The sequence below is a fragment of the Rhinolophus sinicus genome, chromosome 4, assembly GCF_057876585.1.
Source record: "Rhinolophus sinicus isolate RSI-liver-muscle chromosome 4, RSI-T2T, whole genome shotgun sequence".
NCBI lineage: Eukaryota > Metazoa > Chordata > Mammalia > Chiroptera > Rhinolophidae > Rhinolophus > Rhinolophus sinicus.
This window is the reverse complement of record NC_142504.1, coordinates 18,841,464-18,865,804: the sequence shown is the minus strand read 5'-3', so window position 1 is coordinate 18,865,804 and position 24,341 is coordinate 18,841,464.

Sequence of the window (24,341 nt, the reverse complement as noted above, 5' to 3'; positions counted from 1 at the left end):
ACACACACACACCATTCTGGTGGGGGGAACAAATAGTTTTTTTTGTTTAACATGAGGACAGTTGTAGTGGAATCATCGTGTTCATACGTAGTCAAGGATTTCCTGAAGGCGCAAATGAAAGCCCTGTTAAGGGAAGCAGCTTAGGCTCCCCTGTCAGGGAAACCACCCCTCTGGTGTTAGCTCCATAGACTCAGGTTAGCGGCCAGTGGGGAAGAACTGTACTCAGACCATCAAGCCTAACCCCATTGCCACTGCCCCCTGGGCTGCACAGTGTCCTTTGAGATTTTTTTTTTACCGTTAAGCCACACAATGAAACTCATTTTACCTTTTCTCATCTCTATCTATCTATCATCATCTTTTGGGGAGGGGCTGTGGGGAAAAGCACACAAGATGATTTTCCCACTGACGTGTTTCAGGCAGGATTATCCTGGCCTCAAATGTCCAGGAGAGACAGCTCTACCTATTGACAAATAGACATTTCCAAACAATTTGGAAAAAAAACAAAACTTTTTCACAAATGATCTTGAAATCTTTCTCGGGAAAATGTACCCAAGAATACAAAACCAGAAAGTGTATAAATACTTAGAGGTTAACAATCCAAACAGTGGTTCTTTTTGGTGAGATTTCTGATTTTTTACTTACTGTCAGTTTAGTAGCCTTATCCCATAGGAAATCCCTACGTTAAAAGGGGAAGAAAAAAACCGTCGGAAGTCCTTCAAAGATCTAGGAGAGGCCATTTCAGCTGTAGTCAAATATGCTTTGGAAGGAATCTCCTCCAGACACAAAAATAAGCATTTTCAAATGTATAATGGACGTGATCTCATTGACATGAGCAAAGTGGATCAGAATGGAGAGCTCACTCTCCAGTCTGATTCTTTCTCCAAAGGTCTCTCAATTAGTTTAAAGCTAAAAAGTTATTTTTACAATATTCCCCAGGTCTTAATGTATTCATATTTAACAATTAACTCATTTAGTTGCTTTGTACTTCTTTAGGCAACAGATTTTTAGAGAACACACCAGGAAGTAGCATTTCTCAAAGCAATGCATTCGGAATATTTGATTGAGCTGGTCGTGTGGCTACTGTTCAGTATTTGAGTACACCTGCCTTAAAGACTTCCATGCTAAAACTGTTGCAGCCAATGTCTAGAAGTAGAATTTTGGGCCTTCAGTCATTTGTGCATTAAAGTAGATGTGAATTATTTTTAAAAAGAAGCTTTATTCCACTTATGATTAATGTGCTGATGTCTACGTAATCCTCTGAATGAAGATAGAACAGTTTTATGTGCTGTTTGTTGTTCTTGTTCATGTGTTTTTTTGCTACGCTCTAGTAATTTCACAAAGGGATATCAACCCTAATACTGGTTTGACATTCTATTAAGGTGTGGTTTTAAACTGAATTGGGAATGGGGGAGGGGTGAAAAAGGTGAAGGGGAATAAGAGGTACAAAACTTCAATTATAAGATTAATAAGTCATAGGGATGTAATGTACAACATAGGAAACAGAGTCAATAATATTGTAATCACCTTGTATAGCATCAGATGGCTACTAGACTTATCATGGTGATCACTTCATTAGGTATATAAATGTTGAATAACTGTATTGTACACCTGAAACTGATAAAATTGTATATTAACCATATTGTAATATAAAGTTTTCTACAAAAATACATTTAATTGGTAGCAGAGAACAATCATAAATCAGAAATTGCCAAAGAGAACAATCTCAAATATCACAGCTGCCCAGTACTCAGCCAAAGCTTGGTTGAGAAAAGCAACATTTATGGATGATCATTCAAAGAATATGAATGTAATCCATGTGCCCTTCCACACGCTCTAAGCATCTCCATACTTGACCTGCCTTTGGGGTAAAGTCATTAGCCCATGCATGTCATTAGCCATATGACCCTGGTCATGTAGCTCCCTTCCATGGACTGTACAGGACATTGATCATTATGGTGCAGAGAACCTGATGTACACTTGACCTTAAGTACAAATTTCTTCTCACCTTCATGTCTGGAAGAGCTGAGCTTCTCCTAACAATTGTTCACTTTTGTAGATACTGTGACTAGTGTATTGCCATTTATTACTTTCAAAGATGGTCCAAATAGGTGCCCACTAGTTCCAGACTATGGGCTTCCAGTGTAGGCATTTTATATTGCTTAAACCTTAGATCTGTTTAAGTTCTTTCCTTTGTCTTTCCTTTGTCTGCCTCTAGTTGATTTTCTTTTGTTGCATTTTAGTAATCTGGCAAACTATTTTTGTGGAAAAGAAGGTTAGTAAATAAGTATTGCCACTTAAGGAAAAGAAGATATTGCCCCCAAAGCCTCAGAAGGAGTCTGACTTCTCCTATAATAAGCTGGTAAAATGAGAGATTTCTGCTTGGTCCCTTAAAAAGACTCAAAAAGAAAAAGTCTCTTTGAAAGAAGAGCAGGCAACCATAGGAAAAACCAAGGTGACATAAAGACAGCGATATCAACATAATTGACATAAGAAAATAATACAGAGAAATATTTGACGAAAAATGTAAATTTCCTTTGATGTTTATTTTTGACAACATAAATAATTTGCAAAGTCATATCTATATTGTGAAGGACACACTTAAGATACCCTCCCAGAAACAGAATTAAAAATGCAAAGAGATAAAAGAGATGAGAAAACTATGGAAGGCAGAGACTTGAGGTCAGACTTAAATAATAATTTTTCCAACTGTAGAAACAAGAGCAATATGAGTGAAGTAATAGTCAAAGATATAATAAAAGAAAAACTTTCCTGAGCTGAAGAAAAAAAAAATCACAATTCAAAATGGCTTACCAAGGTTCAGGCAAAATTAATAAAAAAGATCTACATCTAAATAAACACTAACAATTGTTAAAACTTAAATTCAAGAAAATTGTATAATTAACTTTTCAGAAAGAAGCAACAATAGGAGTGCTCAAATTTCTCTTTTCAAAGCTATTGAAGGAAAAATAAGAGGGATATCTATAGAATTTTGAGGTATAAAAAGTTTGAGAAGCAAAAATTCCACATAAAATCTGGGAGGTATGCCTGTGCCAAGACTCTCAGTCGGGCAAGGATTAAAGGATATGTCACTGTGTATCCTTCCCAAGAAGAGTTCTTGAAGGTGGATCCAATTGACCAAAAGAAAAATGAAAAACACCACAAGAACACATCATCAAATGTAAATAGATTGGCAGGGTTCATTGAAACCAATGTAAAATTTAGAGACTTAAACTATTATAAATATAATCACAGAATTCAATGAGAATTCCTACAACTGTTGTTGAAAAAGTAGATTTAGGTGATAAAAAATGATCTATAAAAATAAGCTGGATCTATAACCTTAAATGAAATAACAACTTGGAACTGGATTCAAACAGGTCATGGAAAATTAAAGGACCACTAAATTCTTAGCTATATGTTAAGAATGTGGGGGAGTAGAACCTGAGTTTATTTTTCTATGATCTCAAAATTAAAGAAATATAGGTTTCAGGATAAATGTAATAAGCCTAGATCACTATGGTTGAAAATTGCTCCACACCCAATAACCACAAAAGACACCAATAGAAGGATATTTGTATACACAACAAAAGACAGAAAACAAAGCTATTAAAAACATGAAACTGTTATCAGGAAGGTTAAAATAAGACTATAGAAATAAATAGAAACATGCTAGTTATAATCATACATGTCAGTAACATCATCTCCCAATATCTACCCTCAGCCCCATGGAAAGACAATTTAAAGAAAAGAAGGATAGCATACATGGTCTTGTAGACAGCCTAATATAGAAAGAGGGGCTTTTTGTTTCTTTTGTTTTTTAGGTACACAAATACACACATTTAAGTACAAATACTGTGGTACATTGAAGATGGCCACGAAATCTTTGTCACTCTTCCCCCACCAAGAAGTACAATCTGTTTCCCCAACCGTCTATTGTCTTGGGCTCACCTGGTAACTTGCTTTGCTCAATACACAGTAGTAGAAGGTCTGTTCTGGACCTTGAACTGAAGAGGCCTGGCGACTTGAGTTTCTGCACTCTTAGAATCCAGCCACCTTGCTGTAAGGAAGCCCGAGCAATCTTGCTGGAGACAGAGGCCACAGTACATTTGACTACAATATATTTTACCATAATAAAGAATAACTTATATTGAAAGAACAAATGTATGTTCAAAAAAAAAATCACTTCATGTCACTTTATCCCACTCTATCACACTTACTTTTAGTATTCATAATATATTTTTCTTCTTACAGTTTAGTCAATATAAATTTTTTTAATTCAAATTGTTTCGAAGTGTGTCCAAAGGAAAAGCATTAGTGGTAACACCCTCAGACGTCAGACATCAGCTCCCTGAGAACCAATGAAATTTCTGTGAACTGTGCTTGTCAGATGCAAACTGTGGGGTGGTAGCCAATTCCACACGAGCAATATTTTCTACAGAGGAAATATTCTCCTTTATAAAGTTCCCGTTAAACAGTAGAACAGCCTAATTATTACCATAGTTTCCATTTATTATGTTGGCTATCCCCTCCTAACCCAAATTCTAGAGTTAGTATCTATAGTTGTAGTTTCCATTTCTGAAGGAAGTAGATTTTAAGGGGGACTGAATGTGTGATTCTTGCTGCATTTTTCTCATAGACCATCCTTATTCAAACATTTTGTTTGTGGAGAAACTCCTATGTGGACCCTGCTTCTTCTTTCATGCTCATCTTTCCCACTCCTGACTTTTGTCATATGTTCCAGGATCACAGCTGCTTTAGGTTGTCCTGCACCCCCAACAACTCACTTTGATATTTCTCACCTCCAACATTTCAACATTTATTAGTGTTGCATTTGCCCCTGCAATTTTGCTTATACTACACACACACACACACACACACACACTAAAAAAACCTGGCCAACTTCCACATACGTGTATAATTGAAACTCCCTTCAAATAAAACATCTTCCTGGAAATCTTTCTTGATTCTCCCTACCCTACCTCCCCTAGACACACAAACCCATGCACACTTCCAGCTGAATTAGATGACCTTCCTCCAGGCTCTTAAGGATTTTTCTCTCTTATTACACTTATTACATGGCATTACTTATCTCTCTTTCTGTGCTTATTTCTCCCCAACTTCCCTCTCACTCTTAAAGAAGAGAAACCATACCTTTTTTGCATTTGGGTCTCCCAGCATCTAGCAATGAGACCAGTGGTTGGGAACCGATTGACCAAATAAGAAAAAATGAGTGAGTGAGTGAGTGAGTGAGTGAGTGAGTGAGTGAGTGAGTAGCTGGGTCCCCATGATATGAGTCTGCGCAGATAGTGCAGAAAATGACATGGTCTCTTCCTTTAGTATATTAATAACCCGCTTGCCAATCGTTTGGTAGAGTCTAGATCCTATACATTTTGTATTGTTCTCTCCACTAATTGTTACGTAAAAAACCTTGGAGTGTTCATCTGCAGTTATAGAACTTGTATCCATTGCTATAACATTTCTGTTTTGCTTTAGAATCTACTTTAACTCTAAAATAAGTTAGTTTTGATACACAATTTCCAGCTGAGCATTGTTTTAATAACAAAGTTCATCAGACAGAGACATTCTTCAAAGGTACAAAGAGTTAACTGTGTAATTTTCTTAATAAGACTGCAAAGGCAGTGCATCATTTTTTTAACTATGGCATGCTCTGTGACACCATGTAATTTTGGGGGTATCTTATACTTTGCTTGGAAAAGAAAAAACAATGCCTAGTTTCTTTTTCAGACTATTTTTGCTGCCAGGGAAAAAAATATCATTTGCTCTGTCACAATTATGGCAATAAATCTTACAGTGAAGACATTTAATGATGGCAACAAAGCTTTCTTTATATTACCTTACAGAGACAGGGTTTAAACTTACTAAGCATGTCAGGAAAAGCAAAGAATGGGTGCATTTTAGTTTTACAAATGCATGTTTGAGAAATATGTTGTTAAATGGAAATACTTTCCTGGCCCTGAATTTGCATGCCCTATGATAAGACTTCTGCCTTCTGTATATAATAAGTTTAATTATATCCAGAAATAAATGATGTAGAGTCTCAGTACTGGGTTACCGAAGTCATTGAAATAAGTTGAATTAGCCCATTTTTAGGCTTGTTTGTGACTTGAGGTACCATGGGCTGTTTAAATTTTTAGTTCATTTTCAATAGGAAATAGATGCTCAGAGTATAAAATCCAAAAGATCCCAAAGGGAAGTAGTGAAATTCCCATCCCATGTTGGGTACCCTGCCTTACATAGCACCTTCCCTGATACGACCACTTATACCAGCTTCTTCTGTATTATTTCAGAGGTATCATATGTAGAGCAAATACAAACATGCAAGTTTTCTTACTTACTATCTCTCTGCGATCATTCCATGTCAATACATATTAAGTTTGTTTTGATAGCTGCATAGTATTTCATTAGATGAATAAAACATAATTTATAATTAGTCACATATCAATAAGTAAAAATGTTATTACAAATGACATTTCACTGAATATGACTGGAACATTTGTCCTACATATGTGAAATTATGAATGTAGCTTAAAGCCACAAAAGAGGAATTGCTATGTCAAAAATTATATACACTTTTATCTTAATAGATACTGCAAACCACTTTCCATAGACGTTGTGCTGATGTTTACTACCACCAAATTAAGTGAGCCTGAACTGTCATGTTCTCACCAAAATTGATCTTTGCCAGACATAAAGGTTAAAAAATGTTCCCAGATATTATAACATATGGGAGAACTCTTATTTTTTTCAAGACTGTCATTTGAGAAACTGTTTTAAATGTGAAATTTTTCTTATTGAGAACATTTGAGCTAAATTTGGTGACAGAAATAATCCAAAAAAGTTTAATACTCACCAAAAAATGAATTTTCACACTTTGATGTAGAAAATTCATTCATGACGGATCTGAAGTGTAAGCCAAAAAAGAGGAGAGGTGAATTTGAGGTCTTTTCCCCTTTCTCTTTTTTCTAGCCAAATCTCCTCTACCCTGACGTGTAATTACTCATTGCTCTCCTGCTTCTCCCCCATTTAATAAAGAGATAATTTAGTTTAAGATTTCTTTTTTTCCTAAGTTATTCAATGGGTAGTGACTTGAGAAAGCCAAATGTCTTTGGAATTTAAGGGCAAATTCAATTAATGAGAGATAGGACATTTATTTTTTTCTTTCATCAGTTTACCACAGCACCCTCTGTGTTAATTCTCCTTGGAGTTGAGTTTTCATTTATTCCCTTCTTTGCTTTCTCAGGAAAGAAACCTAATTCAGTGACTCTGCAGAGTTGACTTAAATGCTCACTTTTCTGAAGCAGAGCACAAGTTTATTTCATCTTGTATGGTTTGCTAGTCACGGCCTTTGGGGTTCAGTACAACACGTTGCTAGACACAAATGCACAGACACCATGGTTTCTCTTTGACTGATATGGCAGGTTGTTGACTTTTTTCACAGCTATAAAGACAGACAGTTGTAATAAGACACAAGTATCTGTTTCATCTTCTCAACTGAAATGAGAGAGCTCAATTAAATTCAAGCTAAACTTCACTAGGGTTCTAATTTTTGGTCATATATTTATAGTTGAGCAATCTTTTTAAAACTGTATTTGGACACTTTAGAGATTAAAATACAAAACTGGGCACAGTGGGAGATCCAATTAAGCTAGTATTGCAAGTTGATATTTAAATGTTATATTTGGCCATAACTGAGTCTAAATTAAGGTCTACACTAAAACCAAAACAGAAAAGTAATTTAAAATTTTAAAAGCCAACAAAAGCTTCAGTACATTTTCAGCACAAGTATCCCTTGATTTAAGCAAACTCAGTAGCAAAATCTTTAATATAATTGATAGAGAAGCCAATTTATTACGCATAAGCGAAAGCATCCATTGCAAGTACTGGCATTTTAGTTTTAGTTTTGCTTTTGGTGAAAAATAATGCGTGCTGGGTGGTAAGCATATTCTGAGGCAGTACCCAATTATAGTTAGCTCTATTAGATATATGTATGTTCTGTATACAAGAAAAAAGGCAAGGGCTTTTGGGGGAATTCTTAGGCCAATGGTGACAGCCAAAGGAAAATTCCAGTTATAAAATAAGCAAAACTTACAATACATATATAGCAGGGAAAACACAATATAAAGCATCCAAAACATTAACCCAAAATGTGTTGGCAAGCTTTCTGGAAGGAGAGTGGTGATACAAGAGAAGTTGAAAAAACTAAATGGCAAAGACATAAAAGGGGCAAAGGGACACGTTGATAATGTGAGTTGAAATGCCCATAAATACAGGGTGTTCCAAGATGAAAAGACTATTTTAAAAATAATGCTAACAACTCTTCAAGAAAAGCCTACACTTGGAAACTGTGTTTAGCTGGGGAAGGGCTCCTCAGTTCTAAAGCTGTGGTTCTTAACGTGTGGTCCCAGGCCAGCATTATTAGCATCACCTTGGAAACTTATTAAAAGTGCAAAATATTGGGCTCATCCCACACCAGTGAATCAGACACTGTGGGTTGAGGCCCAGAAATCTGCATTTTACAAGCTCTTCAGGGATTCTGGTGTAGGCTCAAGTTTGGACCCCACTGTTCTATAGAGCGAACCTGGTGGCTCAGAGCTTTAGAAAGTACTAAGCAGACTCAGAATGACTCAGGGAAGCACCCCTTGCTTCCCATAGATTCTATCCATGACCTGGTGGCATAAGATTGGCTTTCTATCTAGAGCAGGAGGAAATGAGCAGAACACTCTCTATTCTACGGCATATCTTTAAAAAGCACAGTTTAGAAATTCATTTTGGCTTCTCACTGTCTCAGAAATCTGTTCTCCTTTGTATTGATTATTCCAGCAGGGGTGAAAAGGCCTTTTTCTGCTATTTAAAAAGGATATTAGTTATTTCTGTATTCACTTAATTGTATCACTTTGAGACAAAGACCATAATGAACAAAATTTCCACATGGAAATCTTGGAAGATAGGTGTTTCTAGATTGCAAAGGATTTTGGAAGTTTCAGTACCCTGCTTATATGCCACAGAGACCACCATAGTTTTTCTATTATTAAGTCATGTTAATTATTACAATAATCATTCGATTTTATTGAGCATTTGAGAAGGCTAAGCATTGTGCTGAGAAACATCTTATTTAACCCATAAGTCTATGTGTCAGGTACTATTATAATTCTCATTTCCTAGAGGTCAAACTAACTTAAAGAGGTTGAGTAACTTGTCCGAGATTGTCCACTTAATGAATAAGTGGTAGAGAAGACCTAGCTAGTTCTGGTCCCAAATCTTGTGCCATTCATCGCCACAGTCTCTGCCTCCGTATGCCTTTTACTTGGCCCTAGAGAATCCCCCAGACGTTTTCTTCTATTCTTCATAGCTGCCACCACCCATTCTGTTCTGGGGTTTTGTTCATAACCAACATCCACAAAAAAATAAGACACCATCTAAATAATCTTTTTTCCCATCCATTCCTCTTCTTACAAGACAGTAAGTATGTAGAGTATATCGTTTTAAGGATTTTGTTGCCCTCGCAAGGGGAAAACCAGATATCTAAAATTAACAAACATGGGAAAGGTAACATCCTTTAAAAATATATATACAGAGGGTGCCAAAAAAAATGTGTACACACTTAAAGGAAAAAACTGTATTAGAATTACACTGATGATAACCACTTTGAGCACCTCTTGTAATTGCAGAAGTCAAACATGGCTTGTATTCATCTTTGTTATCAGTATATATTGAGTATTATAATATTAATACAGTATATTCCTTTCTTTAGATGTGTACATATGTTTTTGGCACCCTCTGTATATTATTAGGGTCTTATAATTATATTTGTATGGTAGGGTCCTGTGAACAGAGCACTGGGCTTGGAGGCAATGAACCTAAACTTGATCCCCTCCTTTGCCTTGTATGATTTTGAGCACACAAAGTAATCCCTGTGAGCCTGTTTTCTCATCTTTAAAATAGACACAATAGCACCTATCCTAATTCCACCATAGGATAGTGTGAAAGTCAAGGTTAGAATGAAATGCTAATAAAGTGTTATACAATATAAAACTTTAATTGGTTTTATCTTTATCTCATTATATTGTAAAGTAAGCCACTTTAAGTTCTTTTAAAAGGAAGGCTATAGATATATGGATATACAATATATAGAAGGAAATTATTATTATCCACTACTATGTAAGCACCTAAAAATAGGAACCATGTCTTAATCCGGTTTTTATCCCAAAAATCTAGCACAAAATAAATGATTATTAAATGTTGGTTGGATGAATGAATGCACCAAAAAAAATGAAATATGGCTAATTTTCCTAGGGCTAACTCTGGAGAAAGTATCAGTGGCCTTTCATACCTTTCTAGGCATGCAAATATGGAGTCACAGAATTCACTTGACCTATTTTATAATAGTTGAAAACTGGCTCTGGACTACACCTCACTTTTAAATTGTAGATTGCCTCGTTTCTTGCTCCTCAAAGTGTACTTCCAGAATAATACCAGTCTGCAAACTGCTACTGGTCTGTGGTAATATAAGTACAGAACTTACGAGTATTTAGACATTTTGGTAGCAATTTGACAGTGTAATTTTATGTCTGTTGCATCTTTTTAAAAGTTGGCTTGCGCTTTTTGTGTCTTTTAAATTCATTTTTCTATTTACTGTATGTTACAAAAGTATTGGTATATGACAAATTGGGGTTGAGGGGAGAATAGTTCTTCACTACGGGTAATTTGAGAAACACTGGCCTGGTTTTCGCCCTAGTGCTGTCATTAATCTCTCCTTTGAAAAATTATCAAAGGTGATACTCAAGATATCATATCCATGGACATCCTCAGACTTTTTATAATTTCTGTAAATTAAATTAAAATTGGGTTAAGAGCAGCTAAGCCTATCCTAGTTTAGATCATTACTACAGTGTTTAGTCCAGGGGGAGGTGAGAGCGATGTCTTACGTGTCATGGAGACGGTCCAGAAAAGCCAAGATTTCACCCCAGCTCTTCCATCTAGAGCACAGGCTGCTGGGCTCTCCCCCCAGAGTCTCTGGTTTAGTAGGTACTGGGCGTGACCTGAATACGTTCCTCTCTAACAAGTTCTATCAGCATTGGGTGATGCTGCAGCTCCCCGTTTGAAAACCATACTTTGAGAACCATTGCCCTGGACAATGAGGCAGAAATGTTGGCTTTTTCATTGACCTTAAGCAAATGACTTGACTTTCCTCAGTTTCCCCCTCTATAAAATGAGAATAAACTGAATGATTTGTAATTTCCCTTCTAGTTCTAAAATCTACCCATTCCTACTGGCAGTTGTCTCATAGTAAATATGCACTGGTATTTGTGAAATCCATGTAAATACTTTTGATAAGTAGTATTTTCTTTATTCAAAAAATGACCAATAATCACTATGCTGTACACCTGAAACTAATATAATAGTGATTGTCAATTGTAATTGAAAAAATTTTTTAATTAAAGAAAAAAGACCAATAATGACACAGGTATACCTAGAAAAGAACACATATCAGCAACCTTTTTTGACCTACTTGGATGTGGGAAGGCTGGTTTATGGCTGATTTTTTAAAAATAGCACCATTGTTTTCAGAACCTGGAAGTATGCTGTCCTCATGAGCAGCTCAACAAAGAGCTCGTGTTTTATTATTATTATTATTTAGAATATTCCAGACTTGTTTTAATATTATTTAGGGGCCAGAAACTATACTGAGCACTTGATGTGGATTATCTTATTTAGCCCTCTCAACGTCCACATGAGGTCAATACTAATCTCATTTTTCTAATTAGAAAATGGAGGCTTAGAGATTTTTCAGTTAAGTTACCCAAGTTCATACAAGTGATGGAGCTAAAATTAATTGCCATCCTGAGAAATGGCAGTGTCCACACTCTTAACTACTGAGCTATAATAATGTAGAACAGAACCGTATAGAAAAAAAAGAAGGGGAGAGGAGTTACTTTCAGGGTTACTGATCCTGTTTCCCCCAACCCTCTCAATTCCCAATAATGGAGGATGGTGACTGAGTCAAAACTTACATTGAGTTTGAAAGATCACAAACATAAAAGTACGTCTATGATTCCATATATATGTGAAAGTTCAAGAACATTCTAAAGTAATCTTTGGTGACAGAAGTCAGAAGAGTAGTTAGCTCTGGGGGAATTGTGGACTGGGTAGGGCAGGAGGGAACTTTCTAGGGTAATAAAAATATTGATCTGGAGAGTGGTCACAAGGGTATATATATATGCAAAAATTCGCACAAGATTTGTGCATTTTACTGCATATTCTACCTCAGTAAAAAGGTATCTGTGAGCAAAATATATATTCATACTCAAATATATATATATATATATACACACACACACACACACACACACACACACATAAGTCTGTATTTTCTAATTTATATTCAACCCTATCTTTAGTGATTCCTCACTTAGTTTCTATAGGTCAGTCAGAATTACCATCCCATTTTACAGACAGATTAAGTAAGGAAGAGAGAGAAATGCAAAACAAATGACTAATTTTCCAGTTCCCAATACTCTTCATAACTTTATATTAATTATAGAGACAATGCAAGCTTTTATGCATTTGACCAGACACATTCTTTTTTTTAAAAAAAAGGCAAAATGAGGTATAAAATATCTGGCCCCAAACCATGAATGATATTCTTTTCACAGATTTTATATTGTACGTTCAGGGTGATTCTAATGGGATAGTGGTTTTCAGTAAGCTGCTTTATTTACTAAATACATCAGTTCACCTGGACTTTTCTGATTATGGTCTGTGATCCTGTGTCCCCCTATTTCTTTGTAAGATAATGGAAGATAGTTCCCTGAGAATCCCATTTGCTATGTCCATCCATTCATGAGGTCACTTAACTTAGTGTCCTCATTAAGTACCACCCTAATGTTTCATCATTTTGCTGGCACCAGTGTTTTCCCATTTCTCCCCCAATGTATTCTGTGCAATTTATTCTTGTTACAACTCATCCTCCTTCATCTGCCCATAAACTGCAGTCATGATATTTCATGATACTGCCAGCACCATGTAATTTACAAACGGCCTCGCATACCAAAAGGCCTGTTTAGAAAGAAAGAATAAATTGTTGCAGAGAAAGAAAGCTCAGTGAAACAAGTGGAATCGGGAAGTTTCATTAGAGACTGCTCAAAGAAAGAGATTTTTATAGTGGTAGTTTCTTATTCTTAGACAAGGAGCAGACGCTTGCAGGGGGGAAATAAGGCAGGCAGCAATTTTGTGTTCCTAATTAAATTGTTTGCCACCAGTGGCAAAACAGAATCTGCCACTATTAAACAAGCAGCATCAAGGTAACTGGCATTGGCATACTAAAAATATTTCAGTGCAAAGATTAGTAAGAACTATTCTCGGAGAAAGAGCTATAAATCCAAACAAACAAACAAAAAGATAAATGCATACCTTTGAAGTACTTTTTGTGTATGAGAAGTCTGCCTTGAATGTTGAGATGAACAGAAGCGGAGAATTCATAGGAAGCAACATTTTTAACCTGTCCCAATTGTATCCACGTGTCAGAGAGATTCTGAATAGCCGATAATTCTCTAGGCCACAGAACCGGAATCCGCTTTCTCTCCCCACGCCTTGATCTATAGTTCCTATTAAATGTAACAGGAGTTACAAACCATAAGAGAAAAAAACAGATCTGTCTTCTCTATTCCATTAGAATTGTGAACTTAATTTTCTATTCTCACGGTGTGGGGTTCCATTGAAAATAACTGCATTATCTGTAAATGTGCTGGAAAAATAGGTAACTTCATTAACTCATGTTTTCATTTTCTGTGTTGGCATAGTGCAACATTAGTGTTATTTTAAAATATTTTTCAAATTATAATTCTCATAGAAAGTGTTGCAAGCCTATCATGGCATTGAGAGAAAGTGTTTTCCTGGTAAAATGTGGTTCTCTAAGCTGTGCTTTTCTATTCACATCGTAACTGAGAAAAAATGAACAAATAATCCTGAGGTTGAATGGTATTCAGAGATTCCCATTTAAAGCACATTCAGATGCCTTAAGAGTTAAATAATGCCCCCCACCTTAAAATTATAGAATCAGTGAGGCAAAAATTAGATTTACTTTCTATAAGTTTAATTCAGATTTAAAGCCTATAAAATTGACTTCCTAATTCTGCTACCTGATTTCAGTTTCCAGATAAATGGTGAGCTGCCCCTCCTACAGAAAAAAATCAAATAAACAAAAAAAACCCACTCATGTTAACATAGGTACCCCCTGATGCTCGGAGCTGTAACTCACAACAGCATCTCACACACTTCAAATCTGGTATCATTATTGTTCTTTAATATAAGGGATGAGTAAAATAGGGCAGAGAAATGTGATCTCTGCTGGCAGAAAAGAGAATGGGATCAGCTCCTCTTATGAATGCGTGAAAAACCTGTGTAACTTTAGAAACCTTGATGTGATTGAAGGTTAGTAAATTTTAAGAGATTGCTCTTTAAAATGGTTTTATATTATTCTCTAATAAGCCAGTTCATTTTGCCATCTCAGGATGCTAAGGGGGCTGGGTTTTTTGTTGTTGTTGTTGTTGTTGTTTTTTTGTCCTTGCGTAAATGACATCACACAGGTGGCATACTACAATAGCAGATATAAGAGCCAAAGTCCACAGGGCCAGAAAGCAGAAGCATGCAAACCCCCCCTGGTTAGAGGGCTTTTATTCCCTGACTGTTACTTGTGTATTTGTTTTCAAAGACAGTATCTGTCTTTGATATTCTGGAAATTCATATAGGGTTGTTTTCCTCTTTGCATGAGAAATGTGATTGTACATATCACTTCTCTCTACATTCATGAAATGCTGATATTAAGACAATGTATCATGATCCACAAAAATTCTAAGTACCGACTTTGGTTTTTTCACTGTTTCACACACAAAATGCTGTGTTCATGAAAACATATGCAGATAATCCTATGTATGACTTAATATGTGCTACTGGAAAACAGTACTTAAAAAAAACACAGTATATTCCCGTTTTCCTAAGAAAATTAGGGAGTGTGTTTAATTAATGCTGAAATGCAGTAGAATTCCTATGGAAGTACTTATGACATCCGCATGAATACCAAATGAGTTCATTATGATCTGTGTTATTACCATGAATACCAAATGAATTAATAATGCTGGAACACTCAAAATGAAGTGTTACCAAGTGTTGTGGGATAACAAATATGGTTAAATATTATGTGATTAAAGTTATTGTAAGCGGAATCTCAATCAAAAGAAAGCAAAATTCCATCTCTATTGCAGGGAGTTAAGAATGGAATCAAACTGTTGTTTCTACACGTTGTGATTCTTAACTTTGAACAGTCCCTTAAAGCCTTTCTCCAAATACTGTAGTCATTTAAATTACCTTGGTTTGAAGTGGCAGAGGGGATGTGTGGGGGTGGAAGGAATGATGGGGGTAGGAGTGGAAGTAGGTTTGTTGGAGAAGCAACGAATATACCTTAAGAATTCAGCAAAGTTGGAAATGTATATATAATTTCCCATAGTTTGCATATTAAGAAATGGCATTTTTAGTTTAATCATACTCCTCTAATGACAAGCTTATTAAAATAATTATTTAATATGTATTTCAGGATAGTGAAGCAATGATAAACAAGGACAGCTTCAGTTTTCTAGCTGAAATCCTACATTTAAGTGTCAGATATTCCACAGCAATTTCTAAAATACATTGTTTTTTATAATGTAGCCCAACTGTATTTGTGTATATTATTGCTGCACATTCTGTGGTTGGGAAGCTGGACTCTATATCTGCATTGTATTATTTATGCACTTAGATGGAATACATTGTAACAATTCATATCTATTATAGATGTAGTAAGACAAGAAGGCATAAGTGGATTTAATCAGACATGTAAGTATTTTTATGCCTCCAACTCAGAAATATGCGTAAATGAATTTATGGTTATTTGGCAACCTAGGGAAATGGTCTTTATAAATGTTGAAACAGATGCTGGCAAATATGTTTGCAAAAGGAAGAAAAATGGTACTTATCTTCTAGTTAGGTAAATGATAAAGGAATTCTTAGCCGAATGCAGTATCCTGGCTGTTAAATATTTGCTTCAATATCCTTACTATTACATAAACATACATTTAACATAAGAAAACCTTGCGTTTCTTTCCTTCTGTGATAATGGAGCATAAGAGGATTTTTAGAACATCTGTATCCTAAAAAGCTCTTTTTTCAAAGTCTGAGCAGTTTCTCTCATGCTGTTTGACTTTTACATTCCCATTTATTCTATTATTTGTGGTATCATTCCAGTTCTTGAGATAGAAGACTCTCATCGAAAATAATGGGCCATAATAATGCACACACTTCTGTCAAATATGTTGATTCTGGTGTCCATTAGGATTCCTCACTGTTGCTTTTACAATGGCTTTAAGACATTTGTAAAACTTTCTGCCACAGAGAGTAAAATGCAATCTCTGTACCACCTGGCTATGATTACTTTGTTGTGTTGAAGCATCTAATAAATTACATATCCGTAAATGTAGATCTTGGACAAATACCCTGAGAAAATCTAATTTTCTTGTAGTGCGCTTTTTTCATTCTTTCAAATTTTCAGCTTAAATTTATGCCTTTGACGGTGAAAAATTAATAACACCAGCACCTGAAAATTTCTCTATAACCTGTGGCAGAGAAAAAGGCTAGAACCTCTGTAATGTGTCAATTATGACCCAGATAGATTACCAGATGAGGAATTATTTCATTTTTCTTGGATCAAATATAAAACAGCTATAATATATGTAAGTTGTACTGAAGTGGGCACACTAAACACATTCCCACACACAGTGCAAAGGCAGGCGGCGTAAATAAAGCTGTCACTCTCTCTACAAGGTGAGCTTGTATTTGAGCATGCATCTGGGTTTTATGCATATGATGGTTTCCAGTACTAACTGTTTGGGTGATACTCAAATAATAACACACTACTGCCTTAAAAGTCACTCGCATCTGACTTGTGTAAATCACGGGGTTCTCTTTCATTCAGGTATGTTGTTTCAATGATCAGTAGCATTTCCAATAAATTATATACTGACCAGTTGGAAGAGCTTCTGCCTGTTATTGGAGCAAACTGCAAACCTCCTCTGTCAGATGCTGCCCTCCCAGCCCTCAGCCCCTCGCTTAGCCGAGTTCCTTGGCAAACGACAGAGTGCCCTCTGTTGATGGAAAAAGGAATGTGCAGCGTTGAGATACATCGAGCTTTCTGATCAGAAGTCGCAAAGCTTGCAATTAGCCGGTACACATTTTTAATGTAAAAACTACATTTTAAACTATAAAAATATTGATTTAATGGACGTTGATAGAGTGCAGATTGTTGCAAGTTCGGAGGCAATTGAAGGATTATATATTTACTCTCTCTCCCTCACACATACACACACACACACACACACACACACACACACACACACACACTAGTTATTCTGTTTCTACATACCTGGAAACGCTAGGTAAGACTTTTTCCTCTGTGTAGGTACAGAATCACCATTCAAATTATTTCTAGAACCCGAATGGAATACTTGGCATGAATAATTGCTGAGCAAGATCTATAATTTAAATGATTTTTGAATGAAAACTATAACAACTGAGCACGGAGATTTCTAATTCCCTCAGGCTCTAGGAGGTGGGGGGTGGGTGGACAAAAAGCAAAACCGCTGAGAGCAGCTTTTGGCTCCAGTGCTGTCGCTAAAGTGCGATGAAAAATGGATAACCTGGTTTGCTGTTGTCGCTTTCAAACTAAGTTCTCCTGAGCCTTTATAAAGCAGTAGATTTTATTACAATTTTAAAGCTGTAGTTCACTGATAGGTACTCACCTCTTCACTTCTGTATTTCCATTTACTTTGTGTTGGAGTGGGAGGGAAAATCAAATCTCACAGAAGTGGCACCTTAACACTTTACGATCATTTCCTATATTAATTAATTTTAAACCAACATGAAAAATGTTAACTAGTACCAAAATATTTACAGGTAACATTTTAGATTGTGTGACTTTCTTGACAGTTTTAGAGAAATACACTCTGGTTGCTTTTGCATGTTTCAAATGCCTTCTGCCTGAGAGGTTGAATTTTGGGGAACTGCACATATTTAGGTACTCCTCTAGCTGCTCTTGTACTTAAACTTGAGTATTTGCAACCGCTCAATTAACCTAATGTAGGGATTTGATTGCAATTTTCAATCCCCTTGTTACAAAGGGAAAATTTTCTTTCTTTTTTTAAGGTTCTATTTGCAAATACTAAATGAACTTGAACATTGATAAATTAATCTTCCTGTCATTGCCAAGAAACAGGGTTACCAAGGAGGAGGGGGGATGTTACACTGAATTTTCCAGATATGTTGTTGGTATTCATGAAATTCACCAGATAAATTGCTCAGTACCTTTTTTGTTTTCCTCACAGAGACACTAAGATTTTTTTAGTAGTTTGCTGATTATTGACTTCTATGTACCCAATCATTATCTATTTGAAATAACTTTGTTAATGTGAATTTGAATGCTAGTCACAGGATTTGTGTGCTGAGGAAATAATTTAAAACATGAGCTGGAATTCTCAGGTAGTGACAATGGTCTGACAAATGGAGCTAGTGATGCCTCAGAAGTTGTTTGTTAATACAATCCAAATAGCTCGATGAAAACTACAATCTTTAGTTAGTTGGCATGCCTGAGATTTCAGCTCACAGGAACCTCTGTGTTGGGGGGAACTGCAAACAGAAGAGAATGAGATCCTGTTGTATCGTAGGATTGACCGTGCACTGGAGTTTTTCAAGATTCCAAAGTATTTTATCAATACCCCCTAAATCTGCATTCCTAGTTAGGCCCATCTTAGCTCTTATACTCAGATGTGGTATTTTTTTTAGCTTTTTGTTTTTTCCTGAATCAATGTAATCTTTTTTTTTTTTTTTTTTTTGTAGTAGTATAATTATTTCACTTCTACTTCTTTTATCAAACCATAAAATTACACTTAAATAGTGACAGAGAATAAAACCTAAGAGTGACAAATAGGTTATTTTGTCTATGGCTTACAAACAGAAAACAACACGATTATCAAAATGCAGCTATGTCAAAAATGAAAATAAAGGTCCAAAAATTGCTTTGCTTCCACTACTTTAACTGAAGCTTAAAACTGAGCTACATTTACACTTAAAGGAAAAACAAGTTTTAAAAATTAGAAATTAGCTACACTGGTTATCATTTGCTTTTACATTAATAAAGAGTACTTAACTTTTTAAAGTTTTCTTCTTTTCCCAAATAATTTTGTTATTTACATAAGTCAAATTGTAAAATAATCTCATGGCAATATATAGTATTTTATAAAGCAATTCAGTTAAAGAGGTGCTAAATATTTTAGAAACAGCCCACCAGAGGGCAGTCAGCTTTTAGTCTAACATTTGAAATAGATTATTGCTATGTTGAATTTTAAATAAAATATCTGTGTAAATTATACTACTTTCTGTAGGAACTGAACAAAATAAAAGCAATGACTTGAGACTGAGAGGCCTAAGGCTTCAACCATTTTGAGTAAAAACTACCAAAGGACTAACAATTCTAACTTTTGCCCTCAGTATACGCTCACACTCAATTTTTCCACTGTGATATTCAGGTTTGGTTATAAAATGAGATTTACTTTTATTTGAAATGCCGTGGAGCATTAATATTTTTTAATCAACAGAAACTTTGGGACAAGCTCTGAGAGGAGAGAGAGAAAGAGAGAGGATAATTTTTGTACCTCTGTCTCCTGTGAATGCCAAATAAGTCTAGTATGGTTTTAATGGTGTATAGTGTGCTTAATGATATATACTTGTACCTATGATGCATCGAAAACGTGACTGGGGGTTGGAGAAACCACAGTGTATTTCGTCATGCAAATATATGATGGTTGTGGGTACTAAATATCCTCTAGTCATCTCAATAGTTGGAGATAATATTATCCATTTAGAAGAGGACTTTCAAAAACATTCTTAGCAGCAAAATGAGGATAAAGTACCTACCTCACAGAGCTGTTTAGGAGCCTTTGGCATATGCAAAGTGCCTGGCAAATAGTCGTTTTCCATAAATATGGGAAGGAAATGCCCCCTTACTTGACTTGGGAACTCAGGGTCAAAGAGAGAGAAAATAGTGTAACCTACATTGTTAAACCAAAAAAAAAAAAAAGAAAGAAAGAAAGAAAATGACTATTTAAATGCTAGACTTCTGTAATGACTTTGAGAATTACAAGTTATATTCTCTTTACCTTGGTCCACACATATAAAGAAAACCTGAAATGAACCCCCTTCTCGAATATATTTGAATAAGAATTTTAGGTGAAGCAAATTTAAAAGAAGACCAACAAAACTTTCTTGGAGATTTTTTTTTTTTTTTTTTTTGCCCTCCAATCAATAAAGCCTCGGGAGAAGTAGGTCTGAAGGAGGGCAAAGTAAACTACAAATCCTGTTCTTGTCATTTCTTTTCTTCTTAGATAATCTCTTGGCAGGTCTGTAAATACTAAATTATAAAGATTTGTAATATGTCCTCAAGTTTTATGTTCCATCACCTGTGCTCGGGGACTGTTTGAATTGGAGCCAGTACCAAGATGTTAAGTACAAGTCCACGCCTCAAAATGATTTTTGCTCCAGATGTAAGGCTCCACCATTAGTGGGCCCAGCTGAGTGAATGTCAGAACTTGAGATGATGAGTTCCCAAGCACATTGCTCTCAGGTAGAGCCAGAGGTTCCAGCTGAAACAGCAGCATCGTGGTTTTAAGCACACACAGTGACAATGCTTCTGTTGGGAGCAGGATTCTGCATTCTCTGTGGGTGTCCAGCTATAACACCAGGAAGACTGCAAGCTACTCCCTCTCAAAGACAAAAGGTGCTGAGGAGAATTTGCCCAAAGTGCGCAGAATGGCAGAAATCACCAGAACACGTGGTCTGAGGCTTGGCCATGAATACTAGTGGGGAAACTACTTATGTGAGAGGCACTTTCCATTTCTCTGTAGGTGAGATCCATGAGCTAACACCAAAAATGGTCCTCTGGGATTTTAAAAATCCCTCTGGTATTTTTAACAAATAAATGTAGCAGTGAGGTCTCTCTGGATGCATCTCCAACTGTGGCCAGTGTCCGTGATCAATGGAACAAGCCTTGGATGGGGGGTGGGGGGGGGAGTTCATCTCTTTGACCCTAGATAACTCTGAGATCTCGCCTTCTCTCATGCACTTTTCTCAAGAATCCTCATAATCTGGCATTTTATCTTAGAAGCAATTGAGATACAGGTTAAGAAAATTGTCCAAGCTCTCAAAGTTGGCTCATATACTATAATAACTCAAAGTGACAAAGCTGATGCTCAGATCCAGGTCTTTGGACTCTAAGCTTTTCAGTTATCCTGGAGCTGACTCCCTCCTGTAGATTTTCCAAAAGCCACCATAAATGCATGTCCGGTAGGGCCTTGGGTAAGGCAAGGGACTTCCATCTGAAGAGCCTGCTTGTTTCCTCCACTGGGGATGATCAAAGGCACTAAAAGAGACATCAAAACTGACATTTATAACTCTTATTTTTACTGCCTGTACTTCAGGAAGTGATAAGTATCAATCTAGCTACTGGCGTTTAGTAAAGGCTGAAAAAAATCCTGAAGTAATCTGATGGGCCAGGTTCTGTGTTTTTTTGTCAATACGGCAACACCTGGACTTAAATAAGAAATGTCCAAATGACTCCAATATTGCAGTCAAGAATTGCATCTAGTTACTAACCCATTAGGTAAAATCGTTGCCATGGGATATGTCTACCAGGTTTTCTTTCCATCTTGGTGCTGCAGTTGCAAAATGGAAGTGCTTCCTCTTCTTTCAGCATTTAAATTTTTCTCTGTCTTTAGAGAGATGGTTAATTTTCCTGTGCTTACTCTTCAAGTTTCTACAGCTCAATGGCTGTCTCTCTTTAGGGCATAATGAAGCAAAGTTTGTCCCACAGAGTATCAATCAGGAGAAGCTAAGCTATAATTCAATGACAATCCCCAACTCTCAATGACTTTACGTTACAAAGGTTAATTGCTCACTCATATAACACATCTATCTCCAATTGACTGGGAACACTGCTTTATGCAGTTCTCACGCTGAGACCTGGCTGACAGAATAGCCCCTATTTGGAAGTGACAATGTGTTCCATCTCTTTTGTAAGAACCAGTAACATGGCCTTATCCTGCCCCACCACAAGAGGGCCAGAAAGTACGGTCCCCACAGAGCAGAAAGGGGGAAATAAGTCAGTACACCCTACTCATTGCTGGTGCTACTCAAATAATATTTGCATTTTAGAAAGAAAAAAATTCCCTTTTGCACATTCCTGTTCACATGAGGACAGTTTGTATATTGTAAAAGGTGTGTGTTACAGGACATTTGGTAAATAGGAACATAGAGTTTGAACTATCAATGACCTACCACCCATTCTTTCTTCCATGTACCCAGTCATGCAGAGGTTTACTGAGCAAAGTGGATAATATGAGCATACACACTGCCATTATTTCATTCATGAAGGTGACAGTAGTATGTGGGGAGACAACCCTGCAGGCAACCACTATACAGTGTGACGTACAGGTGGGGCACCCAACCCAGGTGGGGTGTCAAGGAAAACTTCATGGAGGGTGTTACAGCTGGGCTGCAAAAGGAAGGAGGATGGAATACATTTGGTACATTTCCTTTCAGTCTTTCCCCATAAGCCTGGGTGTTATTTTTATATAATTATAAAAACTTTTTTAGCCAATTATGTATACTGCTCTTAGGTAAGGAGATTATAGTATGTCAATTCAACAGAACATGCAGCCATCCACATGATAATTAGAAAAATTGAAGGATAACATAGAAAATCTTATACAACATTATGAGAAAACCAAGGTTAAAAATGATAAACTAGATAAACGGACAAGATCTGCAAGACAACATGAAAAACGGAGACAGTTGAGGCTTATGGGTGGGATTGTGGGTAAAGTATTATGATTTTTCAGTGTGATGATAAAGTTTATGCTAATGTTAAAATATAAGACAATACATATACACACACGTAAAAGACACGTTGTTTAACTGTGTCCTCAGTGTCCCTGCCAGAGAAGATTCCTGGTCTATTTAACTTAGGCATTTTTATAATTTTAATTTTGTACCTTAATTTCTGCATCTGTTACATGAATATTTTCCTATACAGCATCCATGATACAAGGATTAAGATTTGAAACATAGTTTTAAATATCTTTTATAAGCTGATGACTACAAGTGGATAAAGCTAGCTCTAGACTCATTTATATCCAACCTCCTATTCAACATCCCTACTTAAATGTCTAGTACAAGTTTTGAGCTCCATAAATCCAAAAACTGCACTCCTGATTTCTACTCCCCTCCAAGCCTGCTGCTTTCGCCATTTCAGGTGGCATCAACTTTTTTCTTCAATCTGCTCAGGCCAAAACCTTGATCTTTCCTCTCAAAACCCTCATCCAATAGGTCAGGAAAACTTGTTGGCTCTACCTTCAAAATAAACCCAGAATCAGACCATTTTTCCCTACTTGTACTTCTGCCCCAGAACCACCATTACCTCTGGACTGGATATTGAAATAACTTTCTAACATGTCTCACTGCTTGTCTAGTCTCAGCACTGTAACCAGAGTGATCTTTGCGAAGTCTAAGTTATGTCAAATTTCTCTTCAAAACCCTCTGAGGGCTCCCCATGAAATCCAGTAAATATCACCCTCTATAAATGGAAATATCACCCTCTATTTACATTTCTCACTTCTTCTATTCTATCCTTCACTCACTTTGTCTCAACTACAGTAGTCCCTTTGCTGTTCTTTGAAAGCCAGCATACTTTTGCCTTTGGATGTTGGCTTTACCTCTTCCCTCTTTCTGGAATCCTCTTTCCCCTAAACAGCTTCTTGGCTAATTCCCTGGCCTTTGCCAAGTCTCTCCTCAATTCTCACCTCAGTAAGATCTCTACTGAGCACTTTTCTGTACTGTATTCTGCACTTCTTTCCTGCCCCAGTGCCCCTTTAACACTTCACACGTAGAACCTAACATCCCACATAATTCACTTGTGTATTTCCTGTTTGATCTGCTGGCATGTAAATGTCTCCAGGATGGGGATCTGTTTTATTCGCGAGTTATCTCAATCATGTAGAACACGTAGTAGGTGTTCAATAACTGCTGTGAATAAATGAATCAAAGAGTAGAGAGAATCTACACATTTTCTACAAAACTAATTACAGACAAATCTTCAAATTGAGATACTGGAAAAAAAAAGATTTATTTTAAAAGGATCTTTTCTAGGAGGTGAAGCCAGAAAAGCTAAGCAAACCACACAAAACTAG